Source organism: Hemiscyllium ocellatum, chromosome 4, assembly GCF_020745735.1.
Source record: "Hemiscyllium ocellatum isolate sHemOce1 chromosome 4, sHemOce1.pat.X.cur, whole genome shotgun sequence".
NCBI classification, from domain to species: Eukaryota; Metazoa; Chordata; class Chondrichthyes; order Orectolobiformes; family Hemiscylliidae; genus Hemiscyllium; species Hemiscyllium ocellatum.
The window spans coordinates 61,542,757-61,567,618 of NC_083404.1; the positions used below are offsets into that span (position 1 = coordinate 61,542,757).

Genomic DNA, 24,862 nt, shown 5'->3' on the forward strand with positions numbered 1-24,862 from the left:
ATGAAGTGTTACGGAAAAAATCTCGCAATTAATGAAGGGAGAGTGGGGATTAGCGTGAAGCACTTTTCTAGTGATGCCCATATCTAAATGTACATGCAAAAGTACCGGAACTAACAATTTCATTAGCAAGCTTTCATGAGGCACAGATTAATAAAGTGTTTTGTCAATCTGACCTGGTGTGAAATTAAGAGAAAGTGACGACCGCAGATGCTGGAGATCAGAGCTTAAAAATGTGTTGCTGGAAAAGCGCAGTAGGTCAGGCAGCATCAAATGAACAGGAGAATCGCCGTTTCGGGCGTAAGCCCTTCTTCAGGAATGAGGAGGGTGGAAGGAGGTAAAGTGAGGGTGATAGGCTGGAGAGGGGGTGGGGGCGGAGAGATTGAGAAGAAGATCAAGAAGGCGGTGCTGAATCTGAGGGTTGGGACTGTGAAAAAGTGGTCAGTCCCAATCCTCAGACTCAACACCGCTTCTTGATCTGCAATCTTCTTCCCGACCTCTCCACCCCCACCCCTCTCCAGCCTATCACCCTCACTTTAACCTCCTTCCACCTATTGTATTCCCAACACCCCTCCACCAAGTCCCTCCTCCCTACCTTTTATCTTAGCCTGCTTGGCACACCCTCCTCATTCCTGAAGAAGGGCTTATGCCCAAAAGTCGATTCTCCTGTTCCTTTGATGCTGCCTGACCTGCTGCGCTTTTCCAGCAACACATTTTTAAGCTCTGATGTGAAATTAGTGGAGATTTGAAATTCCTAAACACAAAAGATTAACACATTCAGTAAGGCATAATTCCATTGAAAGCTACCTTACCTAATGTCTTTCAAGACAAGATTTTCAAATTAACTGATTTGAAATTGGCAAATAAATGTATGAATATTGTGGCAGGAAGTAGCAAATTGGTTGATTACATTATGGTCCATGGATAGATAATCAATTGTGTTATATGCAATGTGGGTTTTAGATAAGTAATCTGATGATACAGAAACCAACAAGAATCAAAAGAAATGTTCAAAATGTGAATGTGGGTAGCGACAGCAAAGAGCGCAGAAGAAATTTACAAGGATGTTGCCTGGACTCAATGGTCTGAGTTATAAGGAGAGGTTAGACAAGCTAGGACTTTTTTCTTTAGAGCGTAGGAGACAGAGGGGGGACCTTATAGAACTATATAAAATCATGAGAGGCATGGATAGGATGAAAGCACTCAGTCTTTTTTCCAGAGTTGGGGAAATCAAGGACTCAAAGGCATCAATTTAACACTAGAGGGGAAAGAATTAAAGGGAACCTGAGGGGCAACATCTTTACACAGAGGGTGGGAAGCATTTGGAATGAGCTGCCAGCAGAAGTGGTTGAGGTCAATACATTAACAGCATTTAAAAGGCATTTGGACAAATACATGGTTAAGAAAGGATCAGAAGGATATGGGCCAACTGCAAGGAAATGGGGTAAGTATGGACAGATATTTTTGTCAGTATGGACCAGTTTGGGCCAAAGTGCCCATCTCCGTGCTGTATGAACAGGCATGTGATACTTAAAAAGTCAATGTATCTCCTCTCTGCTTATCATCATTTTATTATAATTGTCATGGCAATAGGCAGCTAATCAGTTATTTTTGATGACACTTTAATAGAATTTAGTGGAAAATATGGAAATTATTGATAAAAGTAGGTTAATTAGGAGGAGACATGATGGTGTTATGTTACTAATAACAAAGGAATGAAAATAATGTTCTGGGGACCATGGCTTGTATCCCACCATGGCATATGGTAGAATTTAAATTCAATAAAAATCTGGAGTTCTGGTACATTTTGTACATAAGAAGTTGAACAAATCTAACCCAACCAATTGTTGTCCCATTAATTTACTCTTGATCATTAGTAGGATGATGGAAGATGTTAACAAATCTATCATCCAATACTTGATGATCAGTTTAAATTCTGTCAGGGCCACTCAGCCCCTGATCTCTTACAGTCTTGGTACAAACTTGGACAAAAGAGCTGAATTCCAGAAGTGAGATGAATGTCCTTAGCTTAACCATCTTCAGTTGCTTCATCAATGGCCTTCCCTCCATTACGTGGTTATACCATTCATAACACATCAGATAGTGATGCAGCCCATGCCCAGAGATAGTAAGACCTGGATAATATACAGGCTTGGGGGGAAAAGAGCAAAAAGGTGGAAAACAGCAACGAGGGAGAGAATAGGGCCCCTTAAGGATCAACGAGATCATCTACGTATGGAACCACAGAAGACGGGAGAGAAACTAAACAAATAGTTTGCATTGGTTTTTACTGTGGAGAAAGACAGAGATGTTAGAGAACTTGGGGAAAGAAATATTGACTCAAAATGGTCCACATTGCAGGAGATAACTGGAGGTCTTAAAAACATAAAGGTGGATAAATCCCCGAAGCCTGATCAAGTGTATCCCAGGATGTTGTGTGAAGTTAGGGAAGAAGTTGTGGGGTAACCAGCAGAGATATTTGTATCCTCTACAGTCACGGGTGAGGTGCTGGAGGACTCGAGGTGATTAATGTTGTGCCTTTATTTAAGAAAGGTTGTAAGGGGAAGACTGGGATCTACTGACATCAGTGGTGGTTTGTTGGAGGGGATTCTGAAGTAGGATTTATATGTTATCGAAAACAGAAACCTTTTGCCCGCCAATAACCCTGTGGTTATTTTACAGGTAGCTGAACAACTTGTGGCTGGGAACAAGATATAGAGAAATATTTTGAAATCTATCACCTCAACATCTGTCTCTCTGTTCACTGCAGTCAAATCTGAATTTAAACTTGAATAAAACCAGTTCAACTTTCCTTCAGCAATCATTGTAATCTGAAGACCAGTGGAAGCATCTGCAAAGAGATTATGGAAAAGCAATGTGCTAACTCACAAAAGAATCATAAGGATCACCTCAGCAATACATGACTAGGAACCACTGAACTGCTTTCTTGGTTTTCATCTGCTCAGAAACTATTTTTGCCAGTCTGTTTCTGGTTGTGTGTATTTCGGAGGTTATTTAAAAGGGGCTCAGCACTTCAATTTGTGGAGTTATTTGCTGACAGTTTATAACTAGAGTCTATATACTTGTAATAAATAGTAATTCCTCAGGGAGGTGCCAACTTGACCAATCCTGGAGGTCTTTTCTGACATTGAATCTCTTTCAATGTTGTGCCTCCTTCTGTGCACATGCACGCACATCATGTAATGATGTAGAGGGTCTGGAACTGTGTGCATGCACGTTTCCTAACGAGCATGCAGGTGCAGTTGCCCCACAGTTGTGTGTCAGCAAACACTGCCTTAAATTTTTTTAGAGTTAGACAGATTTTTAATCAGCAAGTGAATCAAGGATTTCATGGAAGTGGCAGAAAAGTGGAGTTGAGGATTATCAGATCAGCCATGTGCCAAATGGCCTACTTCTGCTTCTATTTCTTATAGTCCTGGTAGGAAGAAATAGATTGTTCTCAGTATGGCAGGTTGTTACGAGTGGATAATGGTGAGGGCCACTGCTAGGTCCACAACCGTTCACAATCTATATCAATGAATTGGATGCTGAGACCGATCAATACTTCCAAGTTTTCTGACAACATCAAAATGGGTTGGATCGTGATTTTTGAAGAGGGTGGAAGGGGAATTCAAGAGGACCCAGACACACCTTAGTGAAACAAATAGTATTTGATAGAATTTAATGTAAATAAATGTGCAGTTATTCAGTTTGGTAGCAAAAAAAAGTCAGAATATTTCATAAATGTTGAATGTTTGATAGTGTGGGCATCCAAAGGGATCTGATATCCTTGTGCAGGAATCATTAAAAAGCTAGCATGTTAATCAGCAAGCAACTAGAATGGCAAAGATTTTATTGGATTAATTTCAAAGGCTTTTGAGTCCAGAGGTAAAATTGTCCTCCTGCAGTTGGTTACAGTCTTGGGGATATCTCATGCAGAATATTGGTTATAGTTTTGTCTCTTTACGAATTCACAAGATTAATGTCTAGGATGGCAAAATTTTATTATGTGAAGTGATTGAAGTAATTTGGTCTGTATTCTCTTGAGTTTCAAGAATAAGAGGCAGTCTATTTGGAATTTTAAAAATTCAGATAGGGTAGATACAGATGGAAAGTTTCATCCTGGCTGCTGAGACTCTGGAATCAAGAAACATAATATCAGAATAAGGGGCAGGCCATTTAAGACGGAGTTGAGGAGGAATTTCTTTGAGGATGGTGAATTCTCTGTCCCAGAGGGCTGTGGAATCTCAGTCATTGAGCAAATCCAAGACTAAAATCGGTGAATTTTTGGAAATAACTAATATTGAGGCATATGGAGATTATTTGGAAAAACGACATTGAGGAGATGGTCAATGATGCTTTACCAATATTCAAACACTGTTTCCACCAATTTATCACCAAGACAGTATCAAGCATTGGAAAGGAGGGGGACAGATCAATCAGGAGCAGAGAATAAGGGAGACAGATTAATCAGAGAGGATAAGATTTGATCAGGAAGTGAGCGAAATCAATCAGGCACAGAGAAGGAGGGAAACAGATCAGGAACAGAGAGAGTGAGAGAGAGAGAGATTGCAGAGATAGAGAGATCAGTGACAGAGAGTGACCAGTAAGAAAAACAAAAAAGCAGTAGGATGGAAGAGAAAATGGTCCATAAGAGACAGAGAGACAGATCAGTGAGGGATGAGAAATCACTAGGAGGAACAGAGATCTGAAAGAGGAAGAGAGAGCTCACTGAGATGGAGACAGCAGGATTAGTGAGACGTGAAGAGTGAGACTGGTATGAGAGCACGATCAGCAACACAGGGAAAGGGAGAGTAGGATAACGACAGGAAGAGAGGGATCAATAAGAGGGAGAGTCAATAAGAGAGAGGAGAGAGGAGTTAGATGAGAGAGAGGGACAACAGTATGAGGGAGCTGGAGATTAGAAAGACGGAGGAGATACACGAGAGATCGTTGAGGGAATGAGAAACAGAGAAATCAGCAAGAGAGAATCAGTGAGAGGAAGGGAGAGAGGGATCAATTAGAGGTAAAGGCAGGGGAAGATCAGTCAAAGAGAGGAAGGAAGTTATGAGTAAGAGAATGAGATGGATCACTAATAGGAAGAGAGTTTACTAGTTAGAAGAGAGAGAGAGATCAAAAGCAAGTAGCTCAGGAAGATCATTGGAGAGATTCAGTAGTTAGGGCAGAAAGATCAAATAGTGGAACATATGGTTCAGTTAAAAGGACATCAGAAAGATACAGAAACATAGAAAATAGGAGGAAGAGTAGGTCAATCAGCCCTGGGAGCCTGTTCTGTCATTCAACAAGATCATGGCTGATCATCTCACAGTACTCCATTACTGATTTATTTCCTCACCGTTGATCCCGATAGCTAGAAGAACTATATCTAACTCTTTGAAAACATTAAATGTTATGGCTTCAACAGCCTGCTGTGGCAGAGAATTGCACAGGCTTTCTGTGGGTTGAGATCAGTTAGAGAAAGAGATCAGTTAGACAGGGTGAGGTAATTCAGAGGGAGATAGCTAGAAAGATCAGTTAGAGATAGAAATCAGTAAGAGAAATCAATAAGACATAGATCAGTCACAATGAGAAATCAGGTAGAGAGAGATCAGTAATAAAGAAATCAGCAAGAAAGAGATCAGTAAGAGAGATCAATAAGATAGAAAACAGTTACAACGAGAGATCACTCAGAAATAAACCAGTGACTGAGAGGGTTATCGTTAGTGAGGGTGATCAGTTAGAGAGAGTGTGAGGAAGGGTCGGAAAGTGATCAGTGCTTCGGCAATCAGTTGGGATCTCACTGAGCGGAGGCGGGAGGGGTGACCGGGGCGGGGAGCAGGCGGCTGGAGTCTGTCCCTCCCCCCCTGCCCGATCCAGCCCTCCCCTCCTTCCCGCCCCTCGGGGCCCGGGCCGGCCGGCAGGCGCTGATGGCATGAAGGTTGTGGTGGAGCCTGGGCGGACTGCAGCTGGAGGTAAGGCGGCGGTGATGTGGAGGTAGCAGGAAAGGACGAGGCTGGCGGTGGGGCCTTCGGTCTTTGCGCGCGCGGCCCTGCTCTGCTCTGGCCGGAGCTTCGGCGGAGAGCCGGCGGCCTCTCGAACTGCGCGAGCGCCCCAGGGCCTTGGAAGGTTCCGGGTGGTTCCAGAAACTTCCAGGCATGCGGTCGCTGCAGCTGGCGGGCCCGGGCTTCACGACTCCCCGCCACCTTGGGACGAAACCCAACCTCGGGCCCGATACAGGCCCCGGGGATACAAGTTGTGAAAGTGTCCCCTTCCCCCGGGTGGAGCCTCTCTGAGTCAGGCTGGGCCTCCTGCCCTCACCTCACCTCCACCTCCCTCTTTGTCTGGGCGAGAAGTTGTGGAAACTCTTTCCCCTTTAAATACCCCCGATTGTGAAATCCGGAGTCATGTCAAACTGGAGCTTCCTAACCCCCTACACCAAATCTTCCTGTTCCCCACCCCCACCAAATCTTGCTGTCCACCCCCACCCCACCAAATCTTGCTGTCCACCCCCACCCCACCAAATCTTGCTGTCCACCCCCACCCCACCAAATCTTGCTGTTCCCCCATCACAAAATCTTGCTGTTCCCCCCTCCCCCACTACTAAATCTTGCTGTTCCCCCAACCCCAATACCAAATCTTCCTGTTCGCTCACCCTCACCACCAAATCTTCCTGTTTCCTCTACCCCACCCTCACCACCAAATCTTGCTGTTCCCCCCACCCCCACCAAATCTTGCTGTTCCCCCCACCCCCACCAAATCTTGCTGTTCCCCCACCCTCCAATACCAAATCTTCCTGTCTCCCCACCCCCACCAAATCTTGCTGTTCCCCCCACTACCAAATCTTGCTGTTCCCCCTCCCCCACCACTAAATCTTGCTGTTCCCCCAACCCCAATACCAAATCTTCCTGTTTGCTCACCCTCACCACCAAATCTTCCTGTTCCCTCTACCCCACCCCCAAATCTTGCTGTTGCCCCACCCCACCACCAAATCTTCCTGTCCTCCCCACCACCAAATCTTCCTGTCCTCCCCACCACCAAATCTTCCTGTCCTCCCCACCACCAAATCTTCCTGTCCCCCCCACCACCAAATCTTCCTGTCCTCCCCACCACCAAATCTTCCTGTCCTCCCCACCACCAAATCTTCCTGTCCTCCCCACCACCAAATCTTCCTGTCCTCCCCACCACCAAATCTTCCTGTCCTCCCCACCACCAAATCTTCCTGTCCTCCCCACCACCAAATCTTCCTGTCACCCCCCCACCAAATCTTCCTGTTCCCCCACACCCCATCACCAAATCCTGCTGTCCCCCTCACCCCCAAATCTTCCTATCCCCCCATCGCCAAGTCTTCCTGCCCACCCACCCCCCCCACCCAATCCTCCTGCTCCCCACCCATTCTTCTTGCTCCCCATCAAATCTTCCTCTCCTCCCAGCCCCATCCACCAAATCTTCCTCTCCTCTGCCACCCTAACCCCCAAATCTTCCTCTCCCCCCATCATCCTCTTCCCCCCCAATCATCCTCTTCCCCCCATCATCCTCTTCCCCCATCATCCTCTTCCCTCCCATCATCCTCTTCCCCCCCCATCATCCTCTTCCCCCCCCATCATCCTCTTCCCCCCCCATCATCCTCTTCCCCCCCATCATTCTCTTCCCCCCCATCATCCTCTTCCCCCCCATCATCCTCTTCCCCCCCATCATCCTCTTCCCCCCATCATCCTTTCCCACCCCCATCATCCTTTCCCACCCCCATCATCCTTTCCCACCCCCATCATCCTTTCCCACCCCCATCATCCCTTCCCACCCCCATCATCCTCCCCCCGCCGTCATCCACTACCCCCCCGTCATCCTCTCCCCCCCCGTCATCCTCCCCCCGCCGTCATCCACTACCCCCCCGTCATCCACTACCCCCCCGTCATCCTCTCCCCCCCCGTCATCCTCTCCCCCCCCGTCATCCTCTCCCCCCCCGTCATCCTCTCCCCCCTGTCATCCTCTCCCCCCCCCGTCATCCTCTCCCCCCCCCGTCATCCTCTCCCCCCCCCGTCATCCTCTCCCCCCCCCCCGTCATCCTCTCTCCCCCCCGTCATCCTCCCCCCCCCCCCGTCATCCTCCCCCCCCGTCATCCTCCCCCCGCCGTCATCCACTACCCCCCCGTCATCCTCTCCCCCCGTCATCCTCTCCCCCCCCGTCATCCTCTCCCCCCTGTCATCCTCTCCCCCCCCCCCCGTCATCCTCTCGCCCCCCCCGTCATCCTCTCCCCCCCCCCCCCCGTCATCCTCTCCCCCCCCCGTCATCCTCTTCCCCCCCCCGTCATCCTCTCTCCCCACCGTCATCCTCTCTCCCCACCGTCATCCTCTCCCCCCCCCGTCATCCTCTCCCCCCCCCGTCATCCTCTCCCCCCCGTCATCCTCTTCCCCCCCCCGTCATCCTCTCCCCCCCCGTCATCCTCTCCCTCCCCCCCGTCATCCTCTCCCCCCCCCGTCATCCTCTCCCCCCCCCCCCCGTCATCCTCTCCCCCCCCCCCGTCATCCTCTCCCCCCCCCCCCGTCATCCTCTCCCCCCCCCCCGTCATCCTCTCCCCCCCCGTCATCCTCTTCCCCCCCCGTCATCCTCTCCCCCCCCGTCATCCTTTCCCCCCCGTCATCCTTCCCCCCCCCCGTCATCCTTTCCCCCCCCCCTGTCATCCTTTTCCCCCCCCCGTCATCCTCCAACCCCCCCCCGTCATCCTCCACCCCACCCCGTCAACCTCCACCCTCCGTCATCCTTCCCCCCCCCCCCCCGTCATCCTCACCCCCCCCCGCCATCCCACCAATCTTGATTCCTCTTAATCCTGCCAGTCTCCATACACTTAACCCCCAGTCCCCAAAATTTCTATAACCTTCAAGCCCAAATCTTTCATAAAACTTCCTTCTCCTCGGCTTCTAATTTCTACCACTCCATCCTCCATAAATCTGTCTATGTATTCGACAAAGTGGTAAGACTAATTCCCCAACCCCTCTCAATGTCTCTGTGGTTAACAGAAACTACACTTTTTCGGGCTTTCTATCCTTAATTGATTTTTTTCTTCCTTTAAAGGGTAATTTGGGGTCTAGTGAAATGTTATGACTGTTTTTCTGTAGCAAGCCAGTCTTGCTGAAGATATCTTTGAACTGAAGCAGGTCATAGTTATACAGCATGGAAACAAACCCAATTCATCTGCGCCAACCAGATATCCTAAACTGATCTAATCTCATTGCCAGCATTTGGTCCATATCCCTCTAAACACTTCCTATTCATGTGCCCATTCAGATGCTTTTTAAATTTTGTAAATATACCTGACACCATCATCTCTTTGGCAACTTGTTTCATACACGCACCATCATCTAATTGAAAAATTTTCCCCTCAGGTTCCCCTTAAATCTTTTCCCTCTTACTTAAATCTTTGCCCTGTAGTTTTTGATTCCCCTACCCTGGGGAAAAAAAAGAGCTTGGCTAGCCATCCTATCCATGCCCCTCATGATTTTATAAATCTTATGAGGTCACCCCTCAGCCTTTGATGTTCCAGAGAAAAAATGTTCCAGCCTATTCAGCCTCTCCCAAAAGCTCAAATTCTCTAATACTTGGTTCATCATTCCCTCTCTTTATGAAAGGGAATTTGAACAGTCAAAACAAAATCCAATTTAGTCTGACCACCTGTATTTCAGAAAGCTATCAGTCTGATTCTGTGTCCGTTTCATGTTGCCATTTTTATGCTTTGTTTATGTGTGAAGGCACTTTCCATAGTGCTGTTTAACAAAAAAAACTTTGAAAATTGTTGCAATCATCCTGTTTTAAATATCTTCTCTCCCTCCACCCTATCCTCAGCCCAGTGCAGTGACTCAGATCATAAATCTGTTTCAGTGTACCTGCCATACCGAGCCTGATGAATTTTTATAGTCAGCGTTGCTTTTGCTTGTTTCTGTTCTAACAATGACACTAGCAAATGTTGAGACCTTATTAGTTGGGGAAAGTTTCGGTGAATTTTATTCTCTTTCTGCATATCATTTCTAAGCAAAGTCAAATTGAATAATGTAATTTTTTTTGTTAATAGCTTTCTTTTGAAATTATTTTTATGTATTTTGGACCATTCTTTGGTTTATAATGAAATAAATACTGACCTAGGAATAATTGATGATTTGAAAAAGGTGAGGAATTCAGATAGACACTTCAGTAAGGTGTTTGCAGATAGTTGCAAAAAAAATCTGAAAGCACTTACAAATTAAGTATCTGACATCTATAGTATTTACAAAAATTATGATCTAATTAATAAACTTCAGATAGTGTTTAGTGAAATAGTGTCTTGGAGGTGCTGGTGTTGGACTGGGGTGGACAAAGTTAAAAATCGCACAACACCAGGTTATAGTCCAACAGGTTTATTTGGCAGCATTGGCTTTCGGATCGCTGCTCCTTCATCAGGTGGTTGTGGAGGTTAAGATCATGCTCACAGAATGTATAGCCAAAGGAGTCTAGTGTCATGAAGATGTGATATAGAAAAGAATTTTAGATTAAAACTTTCATCTTTTATAATGGGATATGCTGGTTTCTGTTCTTTGATATCACAGAACTACTTTTAAATTATATTTTATTTTGCTCAAAAATTACATGAATCCATTATCCAACTCTGTAAAACTATACAGAGGGTTTGTCAGTCTGGCATAGAATTGGTACAAAGACAGACTTCACACCTATTGTTTAAAAATCTGAGCTATCTTGAGAATGTAGTTTAAAAGAAATTCTGAGATTTATGTATCAAAGAACAGAAACCAGTTTATAAAAGATTAAAGTTTTAATGGAAGATTGTTTAATGTATCACATCTTCATGACAATGGACTTCTTTGGCTATAAATTCTGTGAGCATGATCTTAATCTCCACAACCACCCGAAGAAGGAGCAGCGCTGCAAAAGCTAGTGCACCCAAATATCATGTACTATAACCTGGTGTGTGATTTTTTTTTAACTCGGTGAAATGATGCATATGTGATGTTTATTTCGGTCTTTGAGTTTAGGGTGTTCATCTGGAGTTAGTTTTGCACAAGACTGATCTTTTAAAATAGATAAATGGATGTCTCCTTTTAAAATGCTGGATACTTAATAAACTTGCGATTTCTCTGATTAGATTAAAAGCATATTTGTGCAATTCGTAGGAGAAATCTTGATCATTTTTCATTTGCATCTTCCCTTACAATCGATGGTCATAGGAGATTCCACAGTTCCTTAGTCTCAATATAAATAAACAGTACTAGTACTCAGAGGAAAATTTTAAAACAAACTTTTTCTCCTGAAACTAATTGGCCCCAGATTGAGATATGCATGCAAATAAAAATTGAATGCATCATAATTCATTTTGGCTCTTGCAGTTTACATGTGGTTATAGGTTTATTTTTAGCACACCAGCAAAGGGTTAATCTAGAAGTTCAGTATCCATCATTGCTTTCATATTGTATTGTCTTCATTTTTATTCGCTGGATCCACTGTTGTTATATGACAACAAAATTCCACTTCCCTATCCTGGCTGTCGAGTCATAATTCCACATTTCTTGGGCTGTTTAATTCTGCTGTAATGAAAAGGAAGCAGATTGAATGCCATAAATGTAAAGAGTTAGATAGCATATGCTACTTTTTCCAAAACCTGAAGTAAATTAGCACCTGTATAAAAGTAACTCAGAATTGGACATATTTCTCTGAAATATGTGTTCCATCAGTGCAATTGCTTCAAATATCTGAAGTTTGAGGTGTGTACAATACATTATCATGTAATAATTATCTAGTGCAGTCATAAAACAGGTGTGAATTCTAGTTAGCTTTCTGTTTTAGTTGAAATTTCTACTTTAGCCTAAGAAGGAGAGTACCTACATCCTCGAACAACACTCACATTATTTAACATGCAGTGATTGGAGGAACGTGTGTAGTATAAGTATGTGAAAAATATGATGCAACACTAAAGTTGTGGTCCAAAATATCTAATCCCAACAGTTTGAGATGATATTTTGCTTTGGAATCATATTGAAACTTGACTAGAGTTATAACATTGTTCTTGCCTAGTTTTAAAATGCAACAGTATAGCTGCACCTTAAATGATTTATTTTGCTGATGTGAATAATGGTCACTTACCTTAAAATATCTTAGCTAGTGAAACCATCTCTCTTCCTGATGGCTGGCATTGACCTAGACAGTTCCGAACCTTCAAACCATATTTGACCCTTAGCTGAGCTTCTGGTTGGGTATCTACATCATCACTAAGGTATTTGGTTTCACCTCTGTATTATTGCCTTACACTTCTCTAACTTAGCTTATGTGATGAAACTTCCATTCATTGCTTTGTTCCGTCTAGATTTAGCTATTTTTAGTGTACTCCATTCATGCTACATAACCCTGAGCTCATCAAACCCTCTGTTCCATGTATTCTAATTTGCACCATGTAGTGTTCCTCATCACCCCTATGCTTGATAACCTACATTGTCTCCTGATCGAGGAGTGAATCAATTTAAAACTTATATCTTTGTTTTCAAATCCATTTGTGCTTTGCCATACTTTGTAACCTCCTCCAGATCTACACTAGTCCAAGATCCCTGAATTCCTCCAAGGCTGACCTCTTAAATTGCTGATTCTAATTGTTCAATCATTAGTCAGTCTCTGACTTTGGAATTTTCTCCTTAAATGTCAATGCATTTCAGTATTCCTTTAAGATGTTCTGTAACACCTGCTGCTGTGACCAAGCTTCTGGTTATCTGTCCTCTACTTCCTGGTGGCTTTTGCCTATTTATGGCTCCTGTAAAATGCTATAATTCCTGTGAATATTTTTGCTATGTTAAAGATTCAGTAAAGTGTAAGCTTTTATTTGAGGCATTATGCTCCTGCTAGAGTGAGGGGTAAGGTTGGTAAGAATAGTGAACAATAGATGAATGAAAGTATTTGGATTCTAGTCAAGAATAACACCGAGTCATATTCTAGAAAGAAAGAAGCAGTGGCTAGAGAACTCTGGGAAATAAATGTTGATATTTTGAAAACAGTTTACATTACAGAAGAGGAAGTACTGGTGTTCTGAGAAAACATAAAGGTGGATAAATGTCCAGGACCTGACCAAGTGTATCCCTGGATGTGGGAAGATAAGGAATAATTGCGCGGCTCCTAGCAGAAGTGTTTGTATCATTTATAAAATATTAAAAATAAGGTGCTGAAAGACTGGAGAGTGCCTAATTTGCCTTTATTTAAGAGAAGCTATAAGAGGAGCTCTAGACCTGTGAGTCTGATACTAATGATTGGTAAGATTTTGGAGGTAATTCTGAATGATAGGATTTATTTGCATTCGGGACAGTCAGCATGGTTTTGTGTGATTGAAATAGTGTCCCAAACTTAATTGAACTTTTTGAGGAAGTAACCAAGAAGGTGGTTGAGGGTAGAGTATTAGATGTTGTTTACGTGAACTTCAGTAAAGCCTTTGACAAGGTTCTATGTGGTAGACTAATTATAAAGTTAGATCACATGAGACTCTGAGTTTGCCAATTGAATACAAAATTGGCTTGATAGTAGAAGACAGAGGGTAATGGTGAAGAGTTAATTTCAGACAAGAGGCCTGTGTCTAAAGGGATCAGTACTGGGTCCACTTTTGTTTGTCGTTTATATAAATAATTTGGATGAGAATATAGGAGGCATGGTTAGTAAGTTTGTGACTGACACTAAACTTGGTGGTACAGTGGATAGTGAAGAAGATTGTCTAAAATTACAAAGATCTTGAACATTTGGGTCAATGGGCCGAGGAGCGGCAGATGGAGTTTAATTTAGATAAATGTGAGGAATTGCATTTTGGTAAAGTGACCAAGGGCAGGTCTTATACAATTAATGGTCAGGCCCTGGGTATGTTGTTGAACAGAGAGATCTAGAGGTTCAGATACATAATTCTTCTGAAATTTGCATTGCAAGTAGACCGTAGTTAAGGCATTTAGAGCACTTGACTTCATTGCTCAGACCTTGGAGTATCGGAGTTGGGAAGTGATGTTGAGGTTGTACAGGATGCTGGTGAGGCCTCTTTTGGAGTACTGTATGGGGTTCTGTACGTCCTGCTATAGGAAGGATATTATTACATTGCAGAAGGTTCAGAAAGATTTACCAGGATGTTGCCAGGAATGGAGGGTCTGAGTCATAAAAATAGGCTGGATTGGCTGGGACGTTTTTCACAGGAGCATGGGAGGTTGACTGGTGACCTTACAAAATCATGTGTGTAGGTAAGGTGAATTGCAAGGGTCTCTTTCCTAGGGTGGGGGAATTCAAAACTAGGGGCCATATTTTTAAGGTGAGAGGAGAAAGTTTTTGAAAGGACATAAGGGCATTTTTAAAACAAGTGGTTAGTGTTTGGAATGAATGTCAGAGGAAATGGTCGATACAGGAACAGTTACAACATTTAGATAGATAAACATATGAATGGGAATTAGAGGGATGTGTGCCAACTGTAGGCAAATGGGACTAGTTTAGTTTGGGAATATGGTTGGCATGAACTTGTTGGGTTGAAGGATCTGCTTCTATGCTATGTGACTCAATGCGCTCTTATATTCAGTAATGGGTTGTCAGTTCTGAACCTTTATTTCAGCATGAAACAAAGTTCTGAAAGTTTTCATAGCATTTCATTAACATTGCCAGTTATAAGCTATATGATGTTATGCAGATACATTAGATAAAGGTTTGTATACAAGAAGGTCTCACTGTCAACAGCTTAAGGTTGGGGGGGGCGGCGAGGAGGAAGGGCATGTCTAAGAGAGATGCTTTTCATACTTTCAGTAGATCTCAAAGTGCTTCACAATTTATTACTGCAGAAAGTGTTTTTTTGATGTGGCGTTGTTGCATTAGCGCAATTGTGAATGCCCATGATCTGTACTTGTTTCTGTTGTTTGAGAGAGGAATGTAAATCAGAAAACTGAGCAAACTTCCTGCATTTCAGATACAGGCTTGTTAGTATTTTACTTCACTTGAGAAGTCAGTTGTGGCTTGAGTTCAGTGTCTCGTCTGAAAGACAACACCTCCAACAATGCAAAGCTATAATGATGTTGCTGTTACAGTATTAAGTGGTTGAGAATTTATATTGTATCATTGGCAAGTATGGAAATTGAATTTATAAATTTTGATTTTCTTACAAACCCAGCTTGTTGCTAATGTTCTTCAGGGAAGTGAAATTAGTTTGTATTGCTCATGTGTAACTGATTCAACTTTAGTGATTGAATCTAAAGTGCTGTCTGACGTGCAAAAACACCAGGCAGCACAATCACTAATACAGTGAGGGATGATCAGTGAAACCAGCTTAGTGTCCCATATCCAAGATGAAATAAAAATATGCACAGTGCTATTTGAGTGCTTAATGCATGGTCATCGTGGAATTAATACTCAAGTTCTACCATGGGTCTTGAACTCCAAAATCCCTGATTCATAGGGCTTGAATTTGATTAGTTCATTAGGTGGCCTTCATTAGACATGAGGAAGCAAGTAGGTTTTGGAACACTATTATTCATGAATGGCCTTGAATTTTTAATGCTGCAGGACTTTAGAGGGTTGAATTTGGAAGTGTTCTGATAGTGTGACAAAGGAACCTGAACTAATGTTTATCTCTCTTGAGTACTCATGAGCTCCAACCATGTCTATACATCAAATAAAAACAAATTCTGACATACTTGACAGAGATGGCACAATGATTGAAGAGAACAACTCTGAGTTAAGGTTTCAGGTTGCTGATCTTTTTACATGTGCTGCGTGGCATTCTGAGTATTTCAGCATCTTTTGCTTTTATTTCTGATTTCTAGAATTATAGGATTTTGCTTTTGCTTGGCTGTGCATTACGAGTTTTAGTTGGCCAGTGTGCGTCAAATACTTCAGTCATCTTTATTGAAAGCGATATTAGCTTGAGATCTAAAAGGCATTTACAAGTTGGTGGAATGGGTGGATAGGTGGCAGATTAATATCACAGCGAAGAAGTGAGAGAGGATGCATTTTGGTGGAAAGAGGGTGGAGCACTGTATAAAATGCAGGATGTTACTATGAAGCATGGAGCAAGGAAACCCGAATCTGTATTTGCATAAGTTATTTAAGGTGGCAGGGCAGATAGAGAGAGTAGTTAATAAAGCACACAGTATCTTAGAGTTTATTCATAGGATATGAAGCACAAGATCACGGAACTTGTGCTAAACTGGTATAGAATGGATGGAGAAAGAACGATCGCCCCTGGGCAGAGAGACATGAGTTCTCGGTCTTCTCTTGAATAGCAGATTCTTAAGGAATTATATAGTTACTTACAGGAGTAAGCATCCAAGTAAGGCAACATCTATATTGATTGGGTGACTGTTACGATCAGCGAGCATCAACAATAAAGATTAAGCCATTTGGCATTAGACAATGGATGTTCTTAACCTTATTAACTGGCATTACATAATGCTTTTTCACCACATTAACCCACTACCCTTGCCTGCAGCAGCTCATTGTTTACTGCAAGTTCTTATCTGGTCAAAGTCATGCTAGCTGAACCTTCATGTTTGTAGATGGAAAGTATTCTGTCTGGAGGACAGTGTTGAGTGGGGTCCTGAAGGGCTCTGTACTTGGGCCTCTGCTCTTTGTAATTTTTATAAATGACTTGGATGAGGAGGTTGAGGGATGGGTTAGTAAATTTGCAGATGACACAAAGGTTGGAGGTGTCATGGATAGTATAGAGGGCTACTGCAGGCTGCAGCGCGACATAGACTGAATGCATTGCTGAGTTGAGGAATGGTAGATGGAGTTCAACCTGGATAAATGCGAAGTGATGCATTTTGGAAGGTTGAACTCAAATGCTGAATATAGGATTAAAGACAGGATTCTTGGCAATGTTAAGGAACAGAGGGATCTGGGTGTGCATGTACATAGATCCCTCAAAGTTGCCACCCAAGTCGATAGGGTTGTTAAGAAAGCATATGGTGTTTTGGTTTTCATCAGCAGGGGGATAGAGTTTAAGAGCCGTGAGATTTTGCTGCAGCTCTACAAGTCCCGGGTGAGGCGACACTTGGAATATTGTGTCCAGTTCTGGTCGCCCTACTACAGGAAAGATACAGAGGCTTTGGAGTGGGTGCAAAGAAGGTTTACCAGGATGCTGCCTGGACTGGAGGGCTCGCCTTATGAAGAAAGGTTGAATAGGCTCGGACTTGTTTCTCTGGAGAGAAGGAGGAAGTGAGGAGACCTGATTGAGGTGTACAAAATAATGAAAGGAATAGATAGAGTCAATAGTCAGAGTCTTTTCCCCAGGGCAGGATTGACTGGTACGAGAAGTCATAGTTTGAAGGTACAAAGGAGACGTCAGAGGTAGGTTTTTTACACAAAGAGTTGTGAATGCATTGATGCGTTACCAGTGGTGGTGGTGGAAGCAGAGTCATTGGGGACATTTAAGTGACTGCTGGACATGCACATGGAGAGCAGTGAGTTGAGGGGTGTGTAGGTTGTTACTATATTTTACATTAGGATTAAATCTTGGCACAACATCGTGGGCCAAAGGGCCTGTTCTGTGCTGCACTTTTCTATATTCTATTAACTCTTTCCCTACCTGCTCATACCTTCTACACTTTCTCATGAGGTCATGATATCCAGCATCTATCCTCCATTGGTGGTGCATTTTCACGTAGCAATCCATTTGAAATTTATTGTGCATTTATGTTTTCAAATGCTGTGAAGGGCATTGTAAAGTATCCTGGATGAACTATTCTGTTGGAGTGTGGGGATCAGTTTACGGAATTTGTGAGAATATGGCCAGTTCTTTGCATGTAGTATTGGAGTGTAACATTCCGATAGTAATGTTGTGCAGTATGAAATTTACAAACAGACTGTTGGGACCACTTTTGATATGATACTGTGTTCTGAAGTTACTTTGAATGCAATCTGACAAACTGCAAATGTGCTGCTCTTGGGTGCGACTGGTGGGTATAACACCCTTTTTAATACTGCTTCAGGCACTGAGTCTGTGGAGTTCTTCCACTTCTTGAAATGTCTGTGGTTGGGGAGACTTCTTTTTTGTTATGTAGCATTGTATTTAGGGGAGAAAAAAGGGATTTATAGATTGGAAGAGGTTAGTGAAAAGCCAAGAACACACTGTAAGCTAAGGGCAAGGAATTCTAAATTGAGCATCTTTATTTGAAGAAGATGCTATTGGTATAGACTGCAGGCAACAATTGTCTTATGGAAACCATTACAGAATATTGTTGTTATTGACCTATTGTTCAATGTAGTGTTACTTTCCATTGTGTTGCATATCCTCAAATGTTCATTGTCAACATTAGTTTGTGCACTTGAAATGTCAGTAATGAATGGTTTTGAGAAAATAATTAAAGTAGTTAACCAACTTGTGAAACCATCCTGGTAGAAGGTGGCATCATTAGAACAGGTGTAAGAGACCGAGAAAGTGGGCGAAGGAGTGGAATGTTGAGAGGAAGAATTGCATGAGAAAATGTAAAGGAAACTATCGGAGTTGGTGGGTTCTATTAATACATGTTAGTGCACAACCTTTCCCCAGAAATGGAAACAGTGAAGTTTGAGAAGGGAAGGGTGAGAGAAGGATAGAAATTGATAGCAAATTTGATATACTTTTTCAGTTCCAGACAAGGTCAAGAAGCAGCACTGATGTCATCATTGATATATTAGAGAAAGAGTTATGTGGGAGCCATCAAGTAGGACTGGATTAAGGATTGTTCCACATACTCCACAAAGGCACAGGCATAGTTCGGACCCATACAGGTACCCATAGCCACATGCGATTTGGAGAAATTAGATGAGTTACAGTAAAAGTTGTTCAAAATAATAGCAAGGTTATGTGAGATGAAGGAGGGGTGGGGATTTTCAGGCCTTTTCAAGGAAAAAACAGAAAGCCTTCAGATCATCATGATGGAGAATGGACATGTAGAAGGATTCCACAATTTTGGTGAAGGGGAAATGTGGTCGTGTGGGGGTTAAACAAAAAAAAAGCTATTGTATTCTTAGTTATCAGACCTAACTTATTGGAGTGTTAAATGGCCCGTTAATGTATAAACCTATCAAGATCTTAAAACCGGCAAGATAGTGTTTATGCCTAACCTGCTAACTCAGAAGAAATGATGGAAACTGGTAAAAGAGGTAAGGCAAAATAAAGTTGGGGCGGGGGGGGGGGGTGAGAATGGAGAAAGACTGAGAGTCTGCAAGATGTTTTGAAAAAATGAAATTAGTTTGAATATAGCTAAGTGTTTAACAGTTTTCTATGTACAACTCCTATAGTCTCTGAGTATGATGGCAGCTCCATGACTCATACAGTCTGTTATAGTCATTGATTCTAAAATCCAGTAACTTTGTGTTTAACCTCTGAGTCATGGAAGTAACATGTTGCACTTATGCAAACATGACAATTTTCATGGGCATTTTTTAAAGACAGTTTAAAAAAAAATGTTGAATCCACTTGTTTTATGGGATGCTAGATTTTAAATGTCTAGTATGCAATTGTCCTTAAGGTCTGAGAGGTGGAGTTGAATCCAGCCCCAATAAATAAATAGATCAAATTTCTTCTGCCCTATAGAGTCTTGGGTGAAACAAATTTCAGTAGGTTGAATTTAGTTCAGTATAAATTGGCAATCACACATAGACATTCTGTGAAGGTGACTTGCTTGATTAACAGAATTGTGTTTTGGAGGAGGAATGAGTGAATTTCCTCAGATTCATGTATGACCCTATTTAATAAATATTTTCAGTAAGACCATAGATTAAAACATTTAACAGTTTCTCCAAATATAAACTTATTATTCAATGGGATTTCTGGGATATCTGAGAAAGTAAGATAACATCAGAGCTCTAACTAATCCAAGAAGTGACATTGTAGAAAACTCTAATGATGTTAAACTTTTTCAAGCACTTGGATAATTTTTTACAATGGCTTTATTGAATAGATATGATGTGCAGGTGCCAGTGTTGGCCTGAGGTGGACAAAGATAAAAATCACACAACACCAGGTTATAGCTCAGTAGGCTTATTTGGAAGCACTAGCTGTGGACCAGGATTGTAAGCCATAATTTATTGCAACAGATCAGTGTCGTGCATGCAACTGATACGAGATGATTAGGTTAGTTTCCCTACAATGTGGAAACAGGCCCTTCGGCCCAACAAGTCCACACCAACCCTCTGAAGAGTAACCCACCCAGTCCCATTTCCCTCTAACTAATGCACCTACCACTATGGGCAATTTAGATTAGATTCCCTACAGTGTGGAAACAGGCCCTTCGGCCCAGCAAGTCCACACCGACACTCCAAAGGGCAACCCACCCATACCCATTCCCCTACATTTTACCCCTGCACCTAACACTACGGACAATTTAGCATGGCCAATTCACCTAACCTGCACATCTTTGGACTGTGGGAGGAAACCAGAGCACGCAGAGGAAACCCACGCAGACACTGGGAGAATGTGCAAACTCCACACAGACAGTTGACTGAGGCTGGAATATATTGAACAAACCTAGATTGCTGTTAAGTCTTTCATATTTTAGAATGGGTTGCAAGTTTTGGTTTAAATGCAACCCATTCTTAAAAGACGAAAAACTTAACAGCAGTTTAGGTTTGTTCAATATATTATATCAGTTGCATGCATGACACTGTGATCTTTGCTATAAATTCTGTGTCTAATGATCCTACTCCACAGCTACCTGAAGGAGGAGCAGTGTTCCCAAAGCTAATATAGAGGAACCTCGATTATTCGAAGGACACGAACGCGTAGTATTTTGTTCTGATAATCGAATGCTGGATAACGTTGTTTAGCCAAGCATTGGGACCATGCGATCTTGTTCAGATAATTCGAAATTCGGACAATTGAATGTTGGATAATTGAGGATCCTCTGTACTTCCAAATACACCTGTTGGACTATAACCTGGTGTTGTGTGATTTTTAACTTTATTGAATGGAAGTATATGTTCTTTACTTTAGTCTAGGTCTAAGTGTTAATGCAAGATGTGAATTTGAGAGATCACCTGAGTGCTACTACCCTTGACACCAAAGCAGTGTACAATTGAAATAAAAAACAGCATGCTGGAACACTTCAGTATGTCTGGCAACATCTTTCGAGATAGAAACAGAGTACCTACCCTAAGAGTTATCTTTAGAACTGAAGAGAGGTGCAAATGTGACTGGGTTTTGAATTTTGGAAAAGAGGTGGCCAGATAGGTTAAAGGTAAAGATCATAATAGGTTAGAGAATGTGAGAGATTAAATGACAAAGATGGCATGGAACAAAAGGCAAGAGGAGTGTTAATTATTGTGGTGAAGAAACAAACCATTGGTCTGGAGTAATACTGTGAAAATAAAGGACATACTGGTTATACTATCAGAAAGTAAAGGTAAACTCATGAAATCAAGATATGGGCTGACGTTTAGCAAAATAGAGAGTCGGAATGAAAGTCAAAGTTGTTGAACTCTGTTGTGTTCAGTATGCTGTAAAATGCTTAATTAGAAACTGAGATATCATTCCTCCTATTCACCTTGGCCTTCACTGAATCATTGCAGCAAGCTGAGGACAGAAATGCAAGTGTGAGGACAATGTGGTGAATTAAGATGGCGAACAACAGATGCTCATGTTAGGCTTGAGGACTGTGTGGAAATGCTCTGCAGAGCAGTCACCTAGTTTCCATTTAGTCTCTCCAGTGTGAAAATCACAAACATTGGCAGCAATGTGTACATTTAATATCTAAAAGGAAGGTGGCTGTATTGTAAACAGGCTAAAGAGGTTAGGACTCTACTCACAAGTTTAGAAGAATGAGAGGTGTTAGGATTATTAAGGGGCATGTCAGGGTAAATGCTCAGTGGATGGTTCCCTTGATGTTAGATTCGAGGACTCGAGAGAATAGTTTCAGAATAAAGGGGCAGTAATTTAAGACTGAGATGAGGAATAAAGAATAGTAAAGCACAGGAATGGGCCCGTTGTCTCACCAAGATTGAAATGACACATGATGTCTTTGTAAACAAAAACCCTTTTGCCTCTATATCCCTGTATACCCTGCCTATTCAGACATCGTTGAAAATGTGTTGCTGGAAAAGCGCAGCAGGTCAGGCAGCATCCAAGGAACAGGAGAATCGACGTTTCGGGCATAAGTCCTTCTTCAGGAATCGTATTCAGACATCGTTAAAAATCACACAACACCAGGATATAATCCAACAAGTTTAATTGGAAACACTAGCTTTCAGAGTGCCGCTCCTTCTTCAGGTGGTTGTGTTCTTTGGTTGGATCAGCTAATAGTTGCCTGTAGTATTCCTGGTTGTTTAGTTGTTGGTACACTTCCTTGCAGGAATCTGTTCTATTCTGAATGACAATGGCTCCTCCTTTATCTGCTGGTTTGATGACAATGTTGTGATTCATTTTGAGAGTCTGGATGGTGTTGCATTATGAACAGGAAATATTTTGCTCTACCTTGTGGGTATGGCTGATGAATCTGGCATTTATGTATTTCCTGACTGTTTGAGCATGCATGTCAAACCCAGGGCAGCGGTCCTCTGGTGGGGTCCAAGTTGACCACTTTTTTGGTCACTCCTCTACAGATCCCTGTGGTGACTGTTCCAGTTCGTCAGTGGGCTCGGTGGGGTGACTGCTGGCACCTTGAAAAAATTCCTGGAGTCTCATTCATCTGATGAACTCCTCCATGTCTGCTGCAAGAACCAATGGGTCCATTTTGGTGTTGGGGCGGAAGTTGAGACCACTGCTCAGGACTTCAATCTCTTTCGGTTGAAGGGTGTGGTCTGATAAGTTGATAATAGACTTCCCGCAGTGGTACTATTATCTACTGTGGTGCCAGGGTGGGCTTTGCTATTATTGGTGAGAATGCCAAGTTTCTCCAGTTTTTTTGTTCTTGGTGTACATGTATGTGGTGTAGTTTTGTCTCCTTGTCTGTTTGGCAATGTTGCGTAATTGTACTGCCTGTATCCTGAGCGCAGGATTAGAGTGTGGACACCATCTGAATTTCAAGGTTGTGGCGCCTGCAATAGAATTGGTGCATGACATGATTGAGGAGTTTGCGAGAGGTGCGGTGGCAAAGTTTCTTTGAGTAGTCTGTGTTGTAGGTTAACTTGAGTGGGTTCGTGATCCGTAATCCTTTTGGGCTCTTTCCTGCTTGCCTGCATTTCTGTAGAAACTTGATGTCTGTGTCGATATGTGCGATCTTCTTGGAGATGTTCTTAGTGGTGTTGATAGTAGTCATGATTTGAAAATGCCGGTGTTAGACTGGGGTGTACAAAGTTAAAAATCACAGCATCAGGTTATAGTCCAACAGGTTTAATTGGAAGCACTAGCTTTCAGAGCACCGCTCCTTCATCAGGTGGTTGTTCATGTATGAATAACCATACTATACATCTGTCAAGATGCCTCTTAAATGCTGCTATTGTATCCACTTCCACCATCTGTGGCAATTTTTTTCCAGAGAGAATTTCTACTCCATCTTTAGAACTCTGTGCCGTAGAGAGCTGAGAGTCAGAGTCCTTATGTATAGTTAAGGCTGAGATAGATTTTTGATCAGTAGAGAAAATCAGAGGTAAGGGGGAAAAGTGGATGTAGCAATGTCAGAATAGCCATGATCCAATTGAACAGTGTGGGGCAGACTCCAAGAGGTCAAACTGCCTAATCCTGTTCCTATTTCTTATGGCAAAATGTCAGTTATGTCAATCCAAGTATATTTCTGCAGAACTTCCTTGGAGCAGCATTTTAAGGCCAATTATCTATAGCTGCTGCTTCAACAGCCCACCCTACATTGTGAGGTCAGAAGTGGATCTCTTCACTTATGAATCTGATGATGAGCTCCAGTCAAATTTTTCAGAACATGAAGCAGTCATAGAATTGTAGTGATACACAGTACAGAAACAGACCCTTCTGTCCAACTTGTCCGTGCTGACCAGATATCCTGAATAAATCTAGTCCCATTTGCCAGCATTTTGCCCATATTCCTGTAAACCCTTCCTAATAATATACCCATTCAGATGCTTTTTAAATGTTATAATGGTACCAGTCTCCACCACTTCATCTGGGAGATTATTCCATTCACACACTGCCCTCTGGGGGGGAGAAAAGGTTGCCCCCTAGGTCCCTTCTCAATATTTCTCCTCTCACCTTAAACCTATGCCCTCTAATTTTTGACTCTCCCACCCCAGGGAAAAGACCTTGTCTATTTCCTCTATGTATGCACCTCACAATTTTATAAACTTCTATAAGGTCAATCCTTAGCCTCCAACACTCCAGGAAAATTAGACGCAGTCTATTCATCCTGTCCCTGTAACTCAAATCCTTCCAATAGGAGGGAGACTAGAATTGCACACAATATTCCAAAAGTGGCCTAACCAATGTCCTGTACAGGTGCAACATGACCACCCAATGCACTGACCAGTAACTGCAAGCATACCAAATGCTGCCTTCACTATCCCAGCTACCTGTGACTCCAGTATGAACCTGCACTCTGAGGTCTCTTTGTTCAGCACCACTCCCTCAGATCTTACCATAAAGTGGGTAAGTCCTGCCCTGATTAGCCTTTGGGCAGCATGGTGCTTCAGTGTTTAGCACTGCTGCCACACAGCGCTGAGGACTCTGGTTCGATTCCACTCTTCGAGGACTGTCTGTGTCGAGGATGTTCTCCCGTGTCTGTGTGGGTTTATGCTGAGTGCTTTGGTTTCTTCCTACAGCCCAAAGATGTACAAGTTAGCTGGACTGGCCATGCCTAAATTGTCTGTAGTATTCAGGGATGTGTAGGTTAGCCCTGGGGAATGCAGGGGTGGGGGATGGGTCTGGGTGGGATGATCTTCATTGGGTCACTGCGGACCTGTTGGACCGAATGACCTATTTCCACACTGTAGGGATTCTATTCTTTAA

The 24,862-nt window shown here is 42.8% G+C and overlaps 1 protein-coding gene across 2 annotated transcripts in view; it reads left to right on the forward strand.

The window, feature by feature from the left end:
* The first annotated feature begins 5,830 nt into the window (after window positions 1-5,830).
* LOC132815398 (suppressor of cytokine signaling 6) overlaps window positions 5,831-24,862 on the forward strand; it is a 60,105-nt gene continuing 41,073 nt past the window's right edge. Inside the window, exons 1-2 of one of the 2 annotated variants that reach the window (XM_060824297.1) lie at window positions 5,831-5,969; window positions 12,136-12,250. The gene's annotated coding sequence lies outside the window, so the exon portion shown is untranslated. The remainder of the gene's footprint in view (window positions 5,970-12,135; window positions 12,251-24,862) is intronic. The other variant, XM_060824296.1, reaches the window with a different exon arrangement.